The following is a 17,403-nucleotide window of genomic DNA, read 5'->3' on the forward strand; positions in this document are numbered from 1 at the left end:
GATGCCTCCAGGGCAGTTTGATCCCATCACTCTGTCCCATTTCCCTTCTGTTTTACCTACAATTCTTTGCTTTGTGACCCTGACCTCTCTGTTGGGCTGACTGTGTTCTTCCTGTGATCTTGCTCCAAGCCAGGGCAAACTTGTTCAATTAGTAAAAAAACAATCTAGTGAGAAAAAGCATTTCTTTTCTGCTGTGTTAGTGAGTTGGTTATTGCTTTTTTTAAGGTGTGCTATAGAGGTATAATGCTGGGGGCAGGAAAAAATTATGTAGGCAGGAATGTATGTTTGCACGGGGACTTGGACTTGCTTTCTGATAACAGAAAATGTCATCTGCATCACATAACTCCAAACTCAGAACTGATTCAGGCACACACACAATTTACCTAAGGGTAAGACATTATAGTGCACCAGCTGAATGGTGGTAAGCTACAATAAACTCAGCCACAAATGAGACTTCTGTACTAGCTCCAGTTATTTGAATAATAACTCTCTGATAAACACAACACTTGAACTTCAGCTAAATTCCCTTGTTCAGTAGGTTTTTTGGAGTTGTAGCCTTCAGTCATCAGAAAAATCAATGGATGAATTCCAGTCTGTGTAATTGTGCTAACAGCCTTGTTCTTTAACTCAAAAGCCCCTCATGCTTAGGCAGGTAAACTTTGCCACTGGAGACATTAGCATTGTTTTATCGATTAGAGAAAGACCTTTGACTTTCCCATTTAGAGCACTGCAGGAAGGGCAAACTGGTTGCCTAAGGCTGGTGATTGGAGCCTACTCACTGAGCGTGCAAATAAAGATAGTTCACAGAAATGGAGGAAGGTTGACTTTGGGAAGGTACCTTGAGATTTCTCAGTCCAAAATTGCTGCACAGAGTGGGGTCACCTAGAGCAGGTCAGGGCCGTGTATACTCAGATTATGAATATTTCCAAGGATTGTGACTCTGTGACATCTCAGGATAATCTGGTTCAATCACTCTTTCAATTAAGAACTTTTTCTTATTTTTCATTGTGTACTCACTGACTCATGTCTTTTTATGGGGCAATACTGAAAAGAGTCTGGTTCTGTTTCCTTTACAACTTCCCATCAGGTATTTAAAGACTTAATTCATAAGAACCTTCTGAGCCTTCTCTTCTCCAGTCTAAACAGTCCCAGTTCTCTCAGTCTCTCCTTGTATTACAGGTGCTCCAGCAGTTTAGTCACTTCTGTTGCCCTTCACTGGACTCACTCCAGTATGTCCACGTCTTCCTCGGGCTGGCAAGCCCAGAAGAAGACCCAGCACTCCAGATGTGCCTCACCAGTGTTGAGCAGAGGGGAAGGATCACCTCCCTCAATCATCAGGTGGTGCTTTTCCTCATGCAGCCTTGTGAGAATGTTGGCTTTTTTTTGTTGTAAGGGCACTTTGCTAGCTCCTGCTCAGCTTGTTCACCAAGACTTAAGGTCACCAAGGTCACCAGGACCTTGTTCACCAAGGTCCTTCTCCGCACAGCTGCTTTCCAGTCATTTGGTCCCCAGCATGTACTGGTGTAGACAGTCCAGGCAGTTATCATCCATAAACTCCAGAAACCTCCTGGGTTGTCTTTCTTCTCTACCATCCCTCCAGCAGATGTTGGGGTGGTTCAGGTACCCTATGAGCACAAAGGCCTGTGAGAGTGAGGTTGCTTCCAATACCCTGAAGAAGGCATAATCTACTAATTTTTTTGAGTAGGTGGTTTGTACCACAACATCAACAACTTAATTTAGAAAATAATTTAAACCCAGGTAATCTCACTGTGGTATGGAAATATCTTAGATGTGTCCAGAAAGAAGCATCCTCTTGCTAATAATAAAAAAAGTTATAAAACAAAAACTGAAGAATGAAATATGAATACCAAGATTGGGTAAAAGTCTCCTAAGAAATTACGTGATTTAAGTGCATTATTTAAATTATATATATATATTCTTAGTATATCCTAACTACATTGTTGACTAACAATTTAAAAGAAAATTTTTCAGGGAAAGGAACCTGTCTTCCTTTGGGTTTTGTATGGGAATTGCATTGATGCTTCAATCTATTAGCAACTGTTCAGTTAGCTCAGCAAAAAAATGATTGAATCTGTGGAGTAACTATGTATAAACTCTACTTGTCCTTTAATTTTTTCTTATTTAAATATGCTGTGTATGGACGACAGTCTACAGAGGACATGCAATGCAAACACAAATGCAATGCATAAACAGTGTGATAGAACAGAAATGAAAGGCAGGGGCCTAGTATTAGAACCATCAAATCTGATAGAAGGCAGTAAGCAATATAACACAGGACAATAAGATTAGGATGATGAAATACTGTACTAGAAAGGTAAAATGGTTTTATAGGTGGGATGAGTTAGCAAGGCAAGCCTTTGTAATTGCACAACTAAAATATTAGGACAGAGCAATGGATAGAAGAAAGCAGGATGACAGTGAGTCAGAAACCCTAGGAATGAGGCTTTTAATTCTTCACTGTGACACTAATAATCCCTGGCAGATGTTGCCTTGAGATCCATGCAGTTACAAAAATTTTAGCTCTAATTGCTTGGTTTGTGCGGCTTTCTTTTATCTTACTTTCAGAACAGCAACATTATGTCAAACTGGGAGCTCAGTGCCATGAGAGGTTGGCTGGGACAGACCTAATTGCTCTGGTTTAAAACAACAGTGTTGCCAAGCCCTTAACTCTGAGAACTGTTCCTCACCTGTCTGAGGCCTGTAGGACCTGGTGGTCCTATGTAGGACCACCAAATGTAGGTAAAAGCAGTTGCTCTGTGTATGACCAGAGGTCTGGCTGTCTCCATATCCTGCTCTTGGCAGTAGCCAAATTACAGGATGGATATGTGATAGTACCTAATGTCACTGTTTGCATCCCAGGCGGGACAAATTTGCACTGGTCAAGCTCAGTTGCAGCCAGGAGGGAAGGCATTGGGCTCCTTCTTGTCCTTTCATGGGCAAGGACGTGTCAAGGAGGAGCAAGAAATGCAGGGGAATAAGTTGTTTGAAATACATGAGCTTTAGTTTAAAAATAATTATTCCAAACAAGTCTCCCTAAGGAGGGCAGATCATGAAAGAAGATATTACAGCAAAAGAACTACTATGAGTGTAACCTCAAAAGTCAGTGATAAATGGCAATCTCTTTACCTAAAAGTCTATAAAGTGCACATGTTAGTGTGTGGTTAATAACGTGCTTCTGAAAACAAGCAGGGAAAGATTTTAAGTTCCTAATTCCTTTCATATAATTCAAGGAAACTCATTTTCTTAGCTATGCAAGTTTTTGGGATTGAAGCCCAACAGTTTATTACATGGGATGTGTGTTATAATAGTAGAAATGGGCATTTACTCTTATACTTGCATCAATTTCTGTCATGGATGTGTAGAACTGTGTGTCTCTAAAGTCAGAAGTGGTGTGAATACCATGACACTGTACAACAATGAAAAAGGCTCCTTCGGAGTTGAGTAGGAGTTGAGTTGAGTTTGCCTGTTTCCAGGAAAACATGCAGGTTTGATAAAATTTACATGTCAAAAACATTGAAAGTTTACTTTGGAAAAACACTTAAAGAATATGAATATTTTCCAGCCACCTAAGTGGATCCAAATTCTTGTGAGCTTCTGTTTCCAAAAGTGGTGAGCATACCATTAGGACCAGCTTTTCCTTTATTTTGGCTCTGATCTTGTGTATTTTTCCAATACCAGAAAATACTGGAAATCAAATGGAAGTTGAAAACTGAAGGCAGCAGCTTTTTGAATAGTAGAACTGAAACCCAAAGATCTTTTTCTGTTTTGAATGAAAACTTTAGCTTGACATTTTGCATGCTCTCAGTTTCTAGCTCCCTTTCCTATGCTGTCACACTGTATTGCTGTCATTTTGAAATTAAGGAAGATTTATAAGGAAATTTATAAGAAGAGGTGGGTTTTGGGGCTGGGAAACATTTTCTCACATGGTGAGAAAAATTGAGAACTGAGGAGGTGGAGGGTGGAAGCACTGTTTCTGATAGCAATTGAAAAGAGATATTAGTATGTATGGGGAAATTCTCTAGGAAAGAAATTATAAAAAAAAATGTATGGTAATTATTTTCATGATCATGATATGCTTATTTGGAAATAACCAAGTACTGATTATGCAAGTTCTTTATTTCTGTTTGGATAATACTTCTCAGTGAAAGTACAGGGAATGACATAGTTTAGAAAAATAAGTAGCTGGTTGTGATTTGGACATGGTATTGAGTCCCTTCATGGTGACTGCTTCAGGGATTGTCAGTTGTCACAGGAATTAGTGAACATGAAGCAGAAGGACATTCTGGTCTGTATGAGATGGTGTTTCACAGCAGACCCTTATGCCTACAGTGTCATGCCCAGAGCAGCTGGACACCCACATGGCCAGCTGAGTTGCCTTGGCATTGCCCAACCAGTTTTAACCTTGTTTTTGTGTACTTAAATTAGGGCCACCTGTAACATTACCAGATTTTTCTCCAGGATAAGCCTATAGCATAGCATGTAAAAACCTGAGCAGTGCCATCTGTGACTTGGTGTCTGCATGACTAGAGCACTATCCATGAATTTAGAGGATGTGACAACAGGAAAAATGGCAGAGGCTGTGTGCTAACATAAGTAAATAATGATTGCAGATACAACTTATGTACATGGTGCAAAGGCTAAGCATTTCTTACAAGTAGGGATCTGCTGAAGTATTTTCTCTGCCCTTTCTTTGGCATATAAGTAATGATTTCTCTCTTCTGTGATTTCCAAATGAGGTCTTACCCAGCACTGAGGAAAGGTTTGCTTTTATAATCATACTGACAAAATACACAAATGTAGGTGCAGATTTATCAGCAAATGGAGATTTGCTTATACTGTTTATATGAATCCCTTGAAGAAAATAACACTGGCAATCTATCCTCTATCCATGTTTTGATCACTATTATTAAGCCTGTGCTTGGATTTTTTGGCATAGGAATGAGCACAAAATAATGAAGCTTTAGCTGATAATCTATACTGACATTTAAGTTTTGCCTTGGAGGAAAGTGCCTCCTTGCCCTCCCACCTTGACTTCTTAATATTAATTTCTCAGAAATTTAGAGAGAGCTTCCACTGTTTTCTTAACACTTTATTATTAGTGATGGGTGTTGATTTTCCTCATTTTAACCTTCAGTCAATGGGAAGAGAGCAGAAGTTGTGTCTATCCGAACAGTGACAGAAAGGAGGCACAGTGTTGCCTTATTCCTTTGTACTATCAGTCTAACATTTTCTATCTTCTAACTGCTTATTTCAGCTGTGATCAGGAGCAGAGAAAAGATTATTTCAATGTTTGTGAAGCAGAAATAGAGGAGGTATATTTAAAGCATAAATATTTCAGGATAAAGAAAAAGAAGCTTAAAGATACTTACTTTAACCTATCAGTAACTTCTATTTGAATAAATAACTTCTCAGCCTTTTGCTACCAAGTTTATATGTTGCCCAAGATACACCTATTGCCTTGAAATGAACTAGTCATTTATTTTTTGAATAGTGTTTGTTATAGCACCTCTAGGATTTTACAATAAGGACGGTAGAGAAAGCAGAAGGACTTAATCTAGTAAAATCAGAACATCATGTTCTCATGTCCTTTAAGATCAAACATAGATTAGTCTCCTGCATTTGCTTCACCCTTCTATGTAAATATGTAAAAACACAGACTGGATTATTAAGTTTACCTTATTCAGTCACTCTGGTGACACTGATCCATATGCCAACTTCCTCAAGATCACTAAAAGATAAGATTAGTAGGGAAATTTTTATTTACCCTTATCAAAGGGTCAGCACTTTGATAAACAACCAAAGCCGAAGGAAGTCCATGGAGGTGAAATTACTTAAAAGTGATATGTCAAGTAACCATTTAAATTTCAGGTCTTGGCTTTAGAGAGCAAATAGGCAGAGAGGAAAAATGAGCCAGGCAATACAGATATTCCAGTGAATGAGAAGACCATTTATGAGGCTTTTCCTGAGGTCTCCAACAGCTGTGATGCTTCTTTGTCCTTCAACTGGCATTTTGCATCAGGGCTTTTTAATCACTTGGACAACACCTCACACAAGACAGGTGTGTCTCCTACCCTTATTGACAGTCCTCTCTAAAGTATTGTGCTACTGCTATTACATCATGAGTTTTGCTAATGTAGAGCCTTCTAGAGAAGTAGAAGGAGTTGCAGGGATAATACCCATGACTGCAACAGCTGTGGGAGCAATTAGAGCAGTAGATACATCCCTGAAATTAAGGGGAGCCACAGGGCTTGTGAGAAACAAAAAGCAATCAGACACCCTGGCTGGGGTTAGGCTTAACAGCTGCCAAGCTCCACCTTTCACTTTGCTCCTGCTTACTTACCTTGTGTGAGTTGCTTTTCTCTTGACTACCTGAGTAAACTGCTTTGCCCACTGCATAGGCTTAACTTTAAAAACATGAATAAACAGATTTTGGAGAATTGTGTAGATTTTGATCTTTGAGAGAAGATTTTTTTTGAAACACAGGAGCACAGACAGAAGCGGCTCTTGTCAGCACCATGAATCTTCTGGAATTCCTGCTGGTTTAAAAGGAATTGGGGATCATAGGAGGCAAAGAGGAAAGAAATCTCGTCTTCTTTCTGGAGCTGTACATCTCTAATTCCCTTTGATCTTTTGCTCAGCATTTGATTAAATCTTTTTGTGTATACTGGTCTCCCTAATCAGAAGCAGCTTACAATGCCTCTGTCTGAAGTTATGTGCTTCAGTCTGCTTCTGGAATCTTGCAGATCAGAACAAGGGCTTGGTGGAATTATCATTCATAACCAAGGAGCTATTTAAGGTCAGTTTTATGGGGTTTTTTTTAAGATCTTCTGAGGCAATTCTCCAGGTACAATAAATTCTGTATTGGTTCATTGCAGTGAAGTAACACTGTAAAATAGTCCCTCAGCATTAATATTACCTTTGTGGTTACAGTGGGAAAGTACCTTATACTCATTTCTCAAGACTGATGTCAGCAGAGTGTTTCAGTTAGAGATATACTTTAAGCATAATCTCAGATCCAGATAACCTAGATCTGAACATTTTTCAAATGTCAGGATGCTTAATCCTACTGTGACTTTCACAGTGAGTCTCCTTTCCGTAATGAGTCAGACACTCAGTTTAAAGATAGTCCCATATGTAAAAGTCCCAGATCTAACTTCCTGCCTTGCTATTACTTCTACAGATTTAAAGCTCTGATAATCGAGACTTAGGCTGCACCTATGCTGCTGATTTAAATGATATCACAGCATTCCCAGGCACTTGTTGAAATAGACCCTGGCACTCTTTTCAGCCAGAATAATTAGTGTTTTCTCAAAGCCTTTCCAGGATCAGTGTGGGGCTTAGAAAATGCCAAGGACTGTACTTGCTGTGGCAGCTTGGATGACCCTGTTTTGGAGGCTAAGAGAACTTAGTAGAAGATGTGGCAACATGTGTCAGGTGATCTCAGAGCCAGAAAACAGGCCCTGGCACATTTCCTTTACTAGCGCAGATATAGATATGGCCTCAGGGCTTTCAACTTTGGCTCTATGATTTGTTAGGAAATGTTTTCCTTTGGATAAGACCATAACATGAGTCACTTTATCTGTTTATGACTTGCAACTGGGTAGAAGCTAAAGATCTCATGATAATTTTTAAATAAAAAACCAAGAAGAAGTCACATGTAACAGATTATATTTTCTGTCTTGGTTGGTAGTATTTGAAATGCAAACTTCTATCTAACTGTAGTACTGTTGCTGTTTGGTTTTCTACATTTCAGTGTGATTTGCCATATTTGAGGTATGGAAAGCCAGTGGAAAATCCTATTTGATTCTCTTCTGTTCAATTCTGTGCTCACTGCATTTTGTTTTCACAGGATCTTTAATTACAAAATGAATATAATAATGTTGGTGAAGGATCTTGTGAAAGATCTGTTCTTAATGCTCAATACTCACCGACATCAAGCAAGAGATGAAGACAGTTTTTCTCTCTCATAAAAAGAACCACTGAAACATTGGGAGTGATATGTGTATCTGTAGCTCTGAGGGATCTCAGGGCCAAGCAGAGAGTTTTACTATTTACAGTGATGAAGTGGGGCAGTCAAATTGAAATTCACCCTTGGTATTCCACTGCAAATTTGAGTTGTTTCATGTAATTTTGTGTGGATAGCTGAAGAGCCATGGCAATCCCAGCTACCTGGGGGTAGCTCAGGACCATTTTTCTGAGGGGTTTGACCCTATTGATGGAAGCTGATGAGGGATGTGCTGGAATGGGGAGAGAATGACACTTTGGTCTAGGCCATTCTACAGTGGAGGGAGAGTTGCAATGTGAGCTCAGGGTGTGCCTCCTGTCTAGGAAAATCTTAGGTAATCATACTACAGTGCCCCTTTCTCCTCATTTACAACAGTGTCAATCTGAAATTTCAGCAGACTTATACTAGAAGAGAAAAAAACCAGTCCACAGCAAACAGAAAGCTTTGAGTCATGTAGCCCATTGCTCTGTCAATGCAAGATTATAGCTCTTGAACATCAGTCTTGAACAGATTTACTGGCTCAAGTCAAAGGACTTCTATTACTCTATTACTTCTCTTTGGGGAATTTTCCATTGTTAGAAGTAACTTTCATTTGATGTTTCAAAAAATAATAGCTTCATTTTGTTATTTGCCTTTAGGTTTTCCTCCATAACTCTTTCTGTGCCATGCCCTCCAAAAGACACAAGAGAGAGACAATAGATCCCAAACCAGCTACAGCTCAAATCTGGCCTCAGAACAAGACCCAGATTTCACAGGTTTGTTTGAAGTGCTGGTATGTAATTATGTCCTATCTCTGCCATCAGTCAGCTTGACAGCAGCACATAGCTAACTCTTCCTCATCTAATTTTTTTCAGTTCCTTACTGTGTACAAGAAGAAGACAGAACACATAGAATGTTAGATTGTTCAAGCATGATTGGTGGTATTTTCACTTGACTTTGTTTATAGGTAAAGAAAACACATTGATTTAAAACATGAGATTAATGGAAATATTTACAGAATTTTTCAGCTTTGGATTCTATACATTCTCCCTTTTATTCTGCAAGTCTTCCTTCTTCTTTAAGTGCATAACTTCTGAATGACTAGAAAATAATAAACAAACCTCACCTCATTTACCAAGATAAGCAGGAAGTTTTCAGAGAAATTATCAGTTTAAACTAATATGCAAGCATAGTGGAAAGGTAGAGGTCTGCACTGTTGCTTAGCAAGTCATCAAGACAGCTTCGCACTGAGGATTGCCAACCCCACTGAAGGACTCAGAGTCAAGTTTTCACCAACAACCTCATGACAGAAGACAGGACTCAAACAATCAAAGCACTTAATTTTTGATTTTTTTAGAGAAATACACAATCTTTAGGTGTTTTGCTTAATTTTCCTTGGTGTATTTTGCAGTGTTTACAGACTACCAGTGGCAAGCCAGGGGTGATTAATTTTGAGCTGTGTGCTGACAAAAGCATGGTAATGAGCTGTGGGTATTTGGCTTTTTTAATACCAAACAGAACTTTGTAAATCAGTGATTTAGTAAAAGTTTAAAAATTAAAAAAAACCCCAGAAATATCAATGGGCATCAAGTCTCTTGGTGTTGGCACACATGATGCTCTCACCTTCTGTCCGTATATTCTTAGACACCTGCAGATGGAGGATTTACTACCATGAATGCCACCGTGAAGGAGTCCTTAGCCATGTTTGTGATTTCATTGTTTTATCTCTGTTGCCTTTCTGTAGTCTTGTCTGCATATCTGAAAAGATGTTTGTTTATTTTAACTTGTTCTGAAGTTATGCTAAGGTAAAAATCCAACTCAAGCCAGGCCCTTTGCTCTCAGATCCAGGACAAGCACGTAAGCTTACTGCTATACCTCAGTGAGTTCCTCACATTCTGTTTCCATCTAAGTTTCAGGCACCTGCAATTCCTTGCTTCTGAAATACTGTGATACTTGACCAGAATCCTTCTTCATACAGAGTCACTGTCATTTAGCAGTAGAGACAAGCAATAGAGAAAGGTATTTGAGACAGCCATGTGAATATTTTGTCTAACCTAATCTCACGCTTCGCTGCGAGCAAAGCTAGATAAGCTTCCCTTAAAGCACCAGAGCAGAACCTGCTGCCAGCTGCTGAGAAAGGTGTCTATACAGGTGTGAGAGCCTGACTGACTCTCGTGGGTATCTTTGAAAGACTCCGTGTCGTTCCATTCCTTGCCCTCCAGCTATGTTTCTAAATACTGTCTTGCTCAATTTACCCATGTGCTGGCTCCTCTTGTAAAACTGGCTTTGGTGCTGCCAGGGCCACAATGAACTGTATGAAATGACTCCCTGTTTTTACATTTGGTTCTGCTATGTAGGACTCATGCCCAGGCCATGTGCAGCTCTGCAAACCATGTGGTTAGTGATTAATAGGCATCTTCCCCAAACATTTCTTCTTTATCTCTAGTTGAGCTGTCTCCCACTGCTGAAGCTTTTCGGTTGTTAAGGAGGGAAATTAGACATTCAGGAGTGTCCAGGGTGAGGTACAAAGCACTGCTTTCAGTGTTGAACCACACACAGTTTGCAGAAAATCCCCCCCAAAGCAGTTGATGAACAATAAGTTGCAAGGTGGATGGTTCTGAACTCCATTAATCTCACTTTTTGAAGTCGGATGCTGAGGGTCTTCCTTAGATCATGCCACTGGATCAAAAGAGAGCAATTGGTTCATAATTTCATTTGTTGTTTGTTTGCTTTTCCTTTTCTTCAGTGACATAAATTGATGGTCTCTGGAAAAAGGTAATAGCATCAGATAGTGGTAGTATCATCTGATGCTCCCAAATCTTTTGATTATCTGACAGTATTTTGAAGTGCAGCTCTATGCTGAAAAATTATTCTGGAAATGGCATTATGAGGTTTTGTGCCTATCATCTCCAAATTATTTACATATCAGATGTCCTCTGTGAGCAATAAAAAAGACACTTAACTTTGTTCATGTGTGTCAGCCCCCATGAACTTAACCTGAACTTGAAGTTCACATTGGATTATTTTATTCTCTAATGTGATTGCCAGCAATAGAACACTCAATGGACCAATTTAAGTTACACCATAGCAAGTCTTCCACCTATGAACTGGACCTCATTGCCACCTGTAAACGCCTGTGTTTTCTGCAGTTTTACTCAGGTGACTGCATCCTATTAAACAGCTCTGTTGATGTATGACAACAGGAAATACATACCATCTTCCTGTGTTTTTTAGTATGTGAAGAGGAGTTTTTTGCTCAGTATGAACTACTTGGTCCTGATTTTCTTGTTATTCTTGTTCTTTTGTATTCTTTTGTAGCCCCCTCTAAACTTGTCATAGATTACACAACCCATTTGATGAATACATCCTTCCATCTCTCTGTAGGTTGAAGAACATTTGCTGTTCAAACTGTTCTGCACTTTATTTCTTTGCTTGAAGTACTAAAATATATTTTATACATATATACATACAGCAATGCATATATTAACAAAAGAGTGTGCATGCTACGACATATTTTTCTAATAGCTGTTTTCACAAACCAAGTCCCCAAAATTCTGAAATGTTAAAATTGGTAGCAGAACCTGACAGTAGTTCTTCAGCAGTCAAGGAGCACAATATAAAAGGAAGTTTGTGCAATTAGTCTTTCTTTCTTGACAGATAGTTTGACCAGATTGTGAAGAAGAAAGAATACAAATCTCTTAAAAATCAAACAAACCACATTTTTGAAAAGGAAGGATCCAGTAGACCTTGTCTGGCTGCTAACTTGCCCTATTCAGGATGACCAGTTAAACTATTTTGTGTTGATTAGTTCTTTACTAAATTAAGTGCACCTAAGGATGCATGGAAGAAAGAGCAATATGCATCCTAAATTCCTGCCCCCATAGAAGGCCACCATCATTGCATTTAAGAGAGATGAATACAACATACAAACATAAGAAAATAAATGAAGTAATTCCATAAAATCGTAGTTTTGGATTCTAGAAGTTTAGCTCTGTTTCTTCCAAATGATCAGCCGTAGACCTTCCATGGCAGTCTCCAGACTGTATAGTGTCCCAAGCAATCCTTTGAAAGTGGGTCCAGGTTCCCTTTTAACACATGAGATGTAATCCTGGATGTATATAGTGGCATTTCCTTTCAGGTAGGTCTCAGCGGAACTGGTTGTTAGATAACCTGTGTTGTATATTGGCTAGATAACTTGATAAACAGAAAACTTGATAAACAGAAAACCCACAAAGCACAGAGGCCATCAAAGGAATGCAGTGGAATGGTTTCTACTTTGCTCTGTGATGTGTTCAGAGGTACAGTGGTTATGGGAGCAGAGGGATGGTAAGTCTGCCAGCACAGTGGTCACTGCTGTCTTCCTGACTCCTCCTGAGCATGTGTTCATTGCATCTGTGGCGATGGCAACACTACAGGCATTTGTAAGTCACATTACAACTGTGCAACCAAATTTACAAAACTTCCATTATATGAATAACTGCTGAAGGGAGTGGTGATGGAAATGGGTTCTGCTGCTCCTCATATAACAGTGTTTCTAACCATTGCTGTTCCAACAGGGACCAAAATAAGTAAAAATAAGAAAGTCTATCCTCAGATTGCTACATGAGATGGTGTGGAATCCTATAAAAATGTTTATGTTCTGTTCTGCTCCTCTGGCAAAGACTTACATAACTCACTGGTGGCTCCATCACTCATGAGCAAAGCACTCCTCCCAGATGCATGGCCATAAAATCTTTATAGTGTCTTGCAAAGTGTGGCGTGCTATAGAGTTTTATAGCCATGCATTTGGGATGACCACATTACATCATCACATATTTCCCCATGAAGATTTTGGCTTACTGCTGCTCTAGCTAACTAACTTTTACAGACGGTTCCTAGAATAGCTAAAAGATCCCTGCTTTGGTTTTTGTTGTCAGCATGAATTTAATGTACTCCTTCTCTTTCATTAAGTCCCAGAGTCAGGCTGCAGAGGAAGTGGAATAGCACAGTCAATACATGACTGGATTTGCTCTCAAGTTATATCAATCACATTGTCTCTCTCCACTATTAAACATTTATGCTGTGGTAATGTTTTCATAGCGCAGCTGATAGACAGGCCCAGGCCCAGGAGCAGTGTAAGTGAGATGTATGTCCTGGGCTCTGGTTTGTGTGCTGCCAGCCCCTGGGGAATCTATATCTCCTAGAGATTTAATAGTGTAAAGCACTTCCATATCCTAAAGAGATACTTTCTGTCTCAGTTTTTATTTACTCTCTGTTTGTTCTTGCTACTTTTCAGGGAGATGGATTAATGATTCTGTCCTTCTGTGACCCTCTGAGCACAGGAATATGCAATCTGGAGTGAAAAAAGAAAAGAAGGAACCCTCCACTCACAGGCAGCATGAAGTTATTTTGTCCTAGCAAGTTATGACAGTGCATCTTCCAACCATGTTTCACTATCTCTAAGATATGAAACCTTGAAATGTAACCCCTTTAAAACATTTGTGTTTTAAAGTAAAATAAAAGCAGATAAGGCTAGTATTTTTTTAACAAATAACATGTCTTCAGAATAAGTATACTTACAATAGCAAAATATAGAGAGGAAGGCATTGCAAATTTAGAATTAAATTGATGAAAAAAACAGTTTTCACATTCAAGGCAGTCTATGTCAGGGAACAAAGCAATTTAAAACATTTAAATCAGTCTTATGGTCTGAATAATGAACTTTCCTCAGCTTTTATCCATAATTAAATGAATTACGTTAGTTAAAATATTAGTGCTGTTGGGGGAGATAAGGCTATGAATCAGTGCCAAAACGCATTAACTAAACAGGGCAGAAAAAAGTTCCAACTCAGATTTCTACTCATCTCTTAGATTTTTAAATTGTTATTATTTGTTATTATTTTCAAGCTGATTTACCCAGAGAATGTTTCCCTGTTATTAGGTAATTTGGTCTACGAACATTTTGTTACTTCTTATTTCTTGAGCAGTCTTTCAAAACAGGTTTCAGCAGACTTTCAGAAGTCCCAGATTAACTGAAATTTGCAATTTTATGCTTGATGATCATCAGTATGCAAGAAAAGGAAATGGACGTCATCCGCTGTCACCCAATCATTCATTGTCATCCGATTCTGACAGCAGGCAGACTTTGACTGAGTTACTGCCATACATTTTCAGCTGCTGAACAAATGGGAAAACTTGGACTCTCCACAGTGCTAACTTACATATGCAAATGGTGTTGATGTAGTCCAATGAGCAGAATGCAGAGCAGTCTTTATGCCTGATATATTAAATGATCACCACTTTTTCATGAGGAACAGGTCCAGTAATCAAGTAAGTAATACTGGTTGTAACTGAATGAGCTAAAGAGGTGAAAATCTGAGACAATTGATCTTTAGGAAGGAGACTTGCAAAATTTCACAGAATTAATAAAATGGAAGAGAAAGTCATCCTTTGCCATATGTCTAGTGCTGCCTGGTGCTGATGACTGTCTGTAATAGATGCTTGAGTCTTAATGAGTAGCTCCTCTCTATGTTTATTTATACTTTCAAGCTACAGTTTATGTATGTCTGGTAATGGTGAAAAATGTCTTCCAGGTGCAGCATAATGTAAATGTGGAAGACAAAACTCGGAGGAACAGAACTGAGTTTTGCAGCTGACAGCTGCATGTGTGATGTCCCCTGCTGGAGTAGTTTAATACAGACCACATCAATTAATTATGTTTATACTTTGTGGAGAGCACTGCAAAGACTGTTAGGTACAGTAAGAAGAGCAGTTTTGGAAAGGCGTAGGTGGAAATGCATATATTCCTTTCTTAAAATAGCTGCTACTTATATTGCTAATATCTTAAATTATTGGAATGAGAAAAATTATATGCCCTCGTGCACTTTTGCATCTTCCTTCTTTTGACATTTAAGTTGGTGAAAATAATTTGAGTGCAGTTCTTCTGTGAGCAGTGTCTGATGAAAAGAGTGTTTTAGAGTTCACTGCTTGTGTCAGTGAATTCCAGATCAGATCTGATTTAATTTACACAGAAAATGTAAAGATGACTTAATCTGATATAAGCTTATATTATTTATTTTTAGATGGATATGACTTAACACATCACTGTAAATTGAGGAATATAATTCCTGATCTTGGGGGGAGAAAAAATCGTCTGTGGAGTAATATTTTTCTTTCCCACCATATTATTTTCTGCTTATCTGTCAACATCCTTTAATGAAGAATTTTGCAGGGAAAATGCTCTGATAACTTTGCTTTGCTAACTGCATTGAGGGGAAGAGGACACTCATTCTCCCACAGAGGTAGTTCTAATGTGATAAAAGAAGTTAAAATCAGTACAAACAGCACCCAATTTGCAGGCTTTGCAAGCATCCAGCTGAGGAACTAAATCTCTGAACACATGTAGATTTACACCTCCTTTTTAAACAATTTGCAGCTACTGCATTTTGATCTAACAATAGATATTATCTCTCAAATCGTCCCAATGTTAACCTATAAATAAGAATTATTAGATCTATCACTTCTCAATACACTGGAATCAACTGCCAGCATGCTACATTTCCAGAACTGGAGGGTTTCTTTGCCCAAAATGCAGAGACGCAGCACCTGGACCCACTGCACCACACAGAAACCTGAAATTTCTGCATTCCAGCCAGGGCAAGGCAGAGAGCAGGGTGTGCCAGAGGCTGGCTCAAGCAGCTGATTCGGATATTGGCTACTTTGTCAACAGTTGCTTTGGCCAAACTGTCTTCAATAGAGATCTGGCCTTGAGCAGCTATTGTGAAACTGCTTCTTTCAATTAGCTCTCCAAAGGGATGCTTCATACCACACTGAGAGCCCATTTGTGTGGTTTTGGAGCAGTCTAAACTGTCACTCCCCCACCACTCTCAGTGTAGGAAAAGCTCAGAAATAGCCTAGAAAATATGTTGCGCCTATCTGATGTCCATCCTTGACAGCCTTCCAGCTTAATCACAAGGAGGATGGGACAAAAATTCCACTGTTTGAATGTTTATACTTTTCTTATGGATTTAGAGGGCTCCATGTGTAACACAGTTTGAAGCAATGTCAAAATATCAATAAAGAAATTTCCAAACTTGCAGACCCACTTAAATATATATTTTACACTAACTTGTGGCCAGTCTCCAGGCTTGCTCTGGGCTACAGGGTCTAAATCCTCTTGTTTTAAGCCAATTCAGCATTTTTCTCATTCATATTTTATATTTTCTTCATTCACAGTTCTTCCTGTGTTCTACTTTTGTTCCTTAAGGTATCAACTTTGGTACTTAGTTACAGTCAGGAAAATACCAACACTTTTTATCCACTCAGATCTGTGATGAGCAGGAATGAAAAAATGCCCACTAGCAATTTCCCATTTGCTGTGCACTGCAGTATTGCATTCCTGCCACTGTGTACTGTTCTGTGAGACTCTTAAATTAAACTAATTAATGTGATTTAGGGTGATGCTTGTTTACCAACAGGAGTCACAAGAGAGTTTTCTTCTCTGTCCTGTCACCAGGAGTCTGCCTTCCAGGTAAAAGCCTCTCTGCTGCACAAACAGCTCTTCTCTGTGCTTTTTGTAGCTGGGGTTTTGTGAGAGGGAGACAGTTTATTGTTCTTAGTCTGGTGTAAATGTACCTTAAGAATTTGAGAGACCTTGGGGATAAAAGTGATATGTAAGCAAAGTCCCTCTCTTAGTGGTTTTTGGTTGCTAGGTCTCTTTAAAACCTAATTTCTTGGGGCTAATACCCTAATAAATTAGATAGGCCAGTTCAGTTTCTTGAGAATTATTGAACTGAGAGGCCTCCAGGCAGAGGTTTTATTTGCACGTGTTTATCTGTGGGGGTTTTTTTCAGATAGTTTTTTAAGGACCAGGAGCTAAAAGCTCCTTTTCTGTTTTCTTTCACCTCCCCAAATGAAAGCTGTATTTTCTTGAGCCATGGTATTTTTTTGACTCGACCCTGTTGATAACAATTCCTCCTTGTGAAGCTTTCCTGGAGGTCTTTGTTAGCCTTTTTGGTGCTGCTTTTTTGCTTAACCTTTTAACTCTCCCAATTTTGGTTATTCTTTTCTCTATGGGAGTTCACTCTATTTCTGCACTTTAGGCTCTACAACAAAATTGTCCTGGGAAGTGACAAGGCAGTGGCAAGCACTAGGTTATACTTCTCATAGGGACTGTCTTCCATGTCTACATTGCATTTTGAAGATCTGTAGGATTAGTAATTAACCCATCTGCAAACCACTGTGCTTATCAATGATTCCACCATAAACAAGAATAGCATGATTAGTTCATTTGGTTGAGGTTCTTCTATTAAATAGAAGCTTGTTATATATACGTGGATTTTTGAGCATCTTGCAAATTAGTATTTCCATTAGAAACCACCCTGACATTTACTACTCAGGTGACAAACCAGGAAGCTTCT

The 17,403-nt window shown here is 39.0% G+C and overlaps 1 long non-coding RNA gene across 2 annotated transcripts; it reads left to right on the forward strand.

Moving 5' to 3' along the window:
• Positions 1–6,162: 6,162 nt before the first annotated feature.
• LOC135296573 (uncharacterized) lies at positions 6,163–16,202 on the forward strand. 2 transcript variants are annotated; one of them, XR_010358648.1, is made up of 6 exons: positions 6,163–6,366; positions 6,505–6,817; positions 8,665–8,781; positions 8,881–12,426; positions 13,281–14,314; positions 14,578–16,202. It is a non-coding gene; the product is annotated as an uncharacterized LOC135296573 (long non-coding RNA). The 2 variants fall into 2 exon arrangements; XR_010358649.1 differs by having other exon boundaries at positions 8,881–8,972.
• Positions 16,203–17,403: the final 1,201 nt, after the last annotated feature.

Source organism: Passer domesticus, chromosome 3 (assembly GCF_036417665.1).
Source record: "Passer domesticus isolate bPasDom1 chromosome 3, bPasDom1.hap1, whole genome shotgun sequence".
NCBI lineage: Eukaryota > Metazoa > Chordata > Aves > Passeriformes > Passeridae > Passer > Passer domesticus.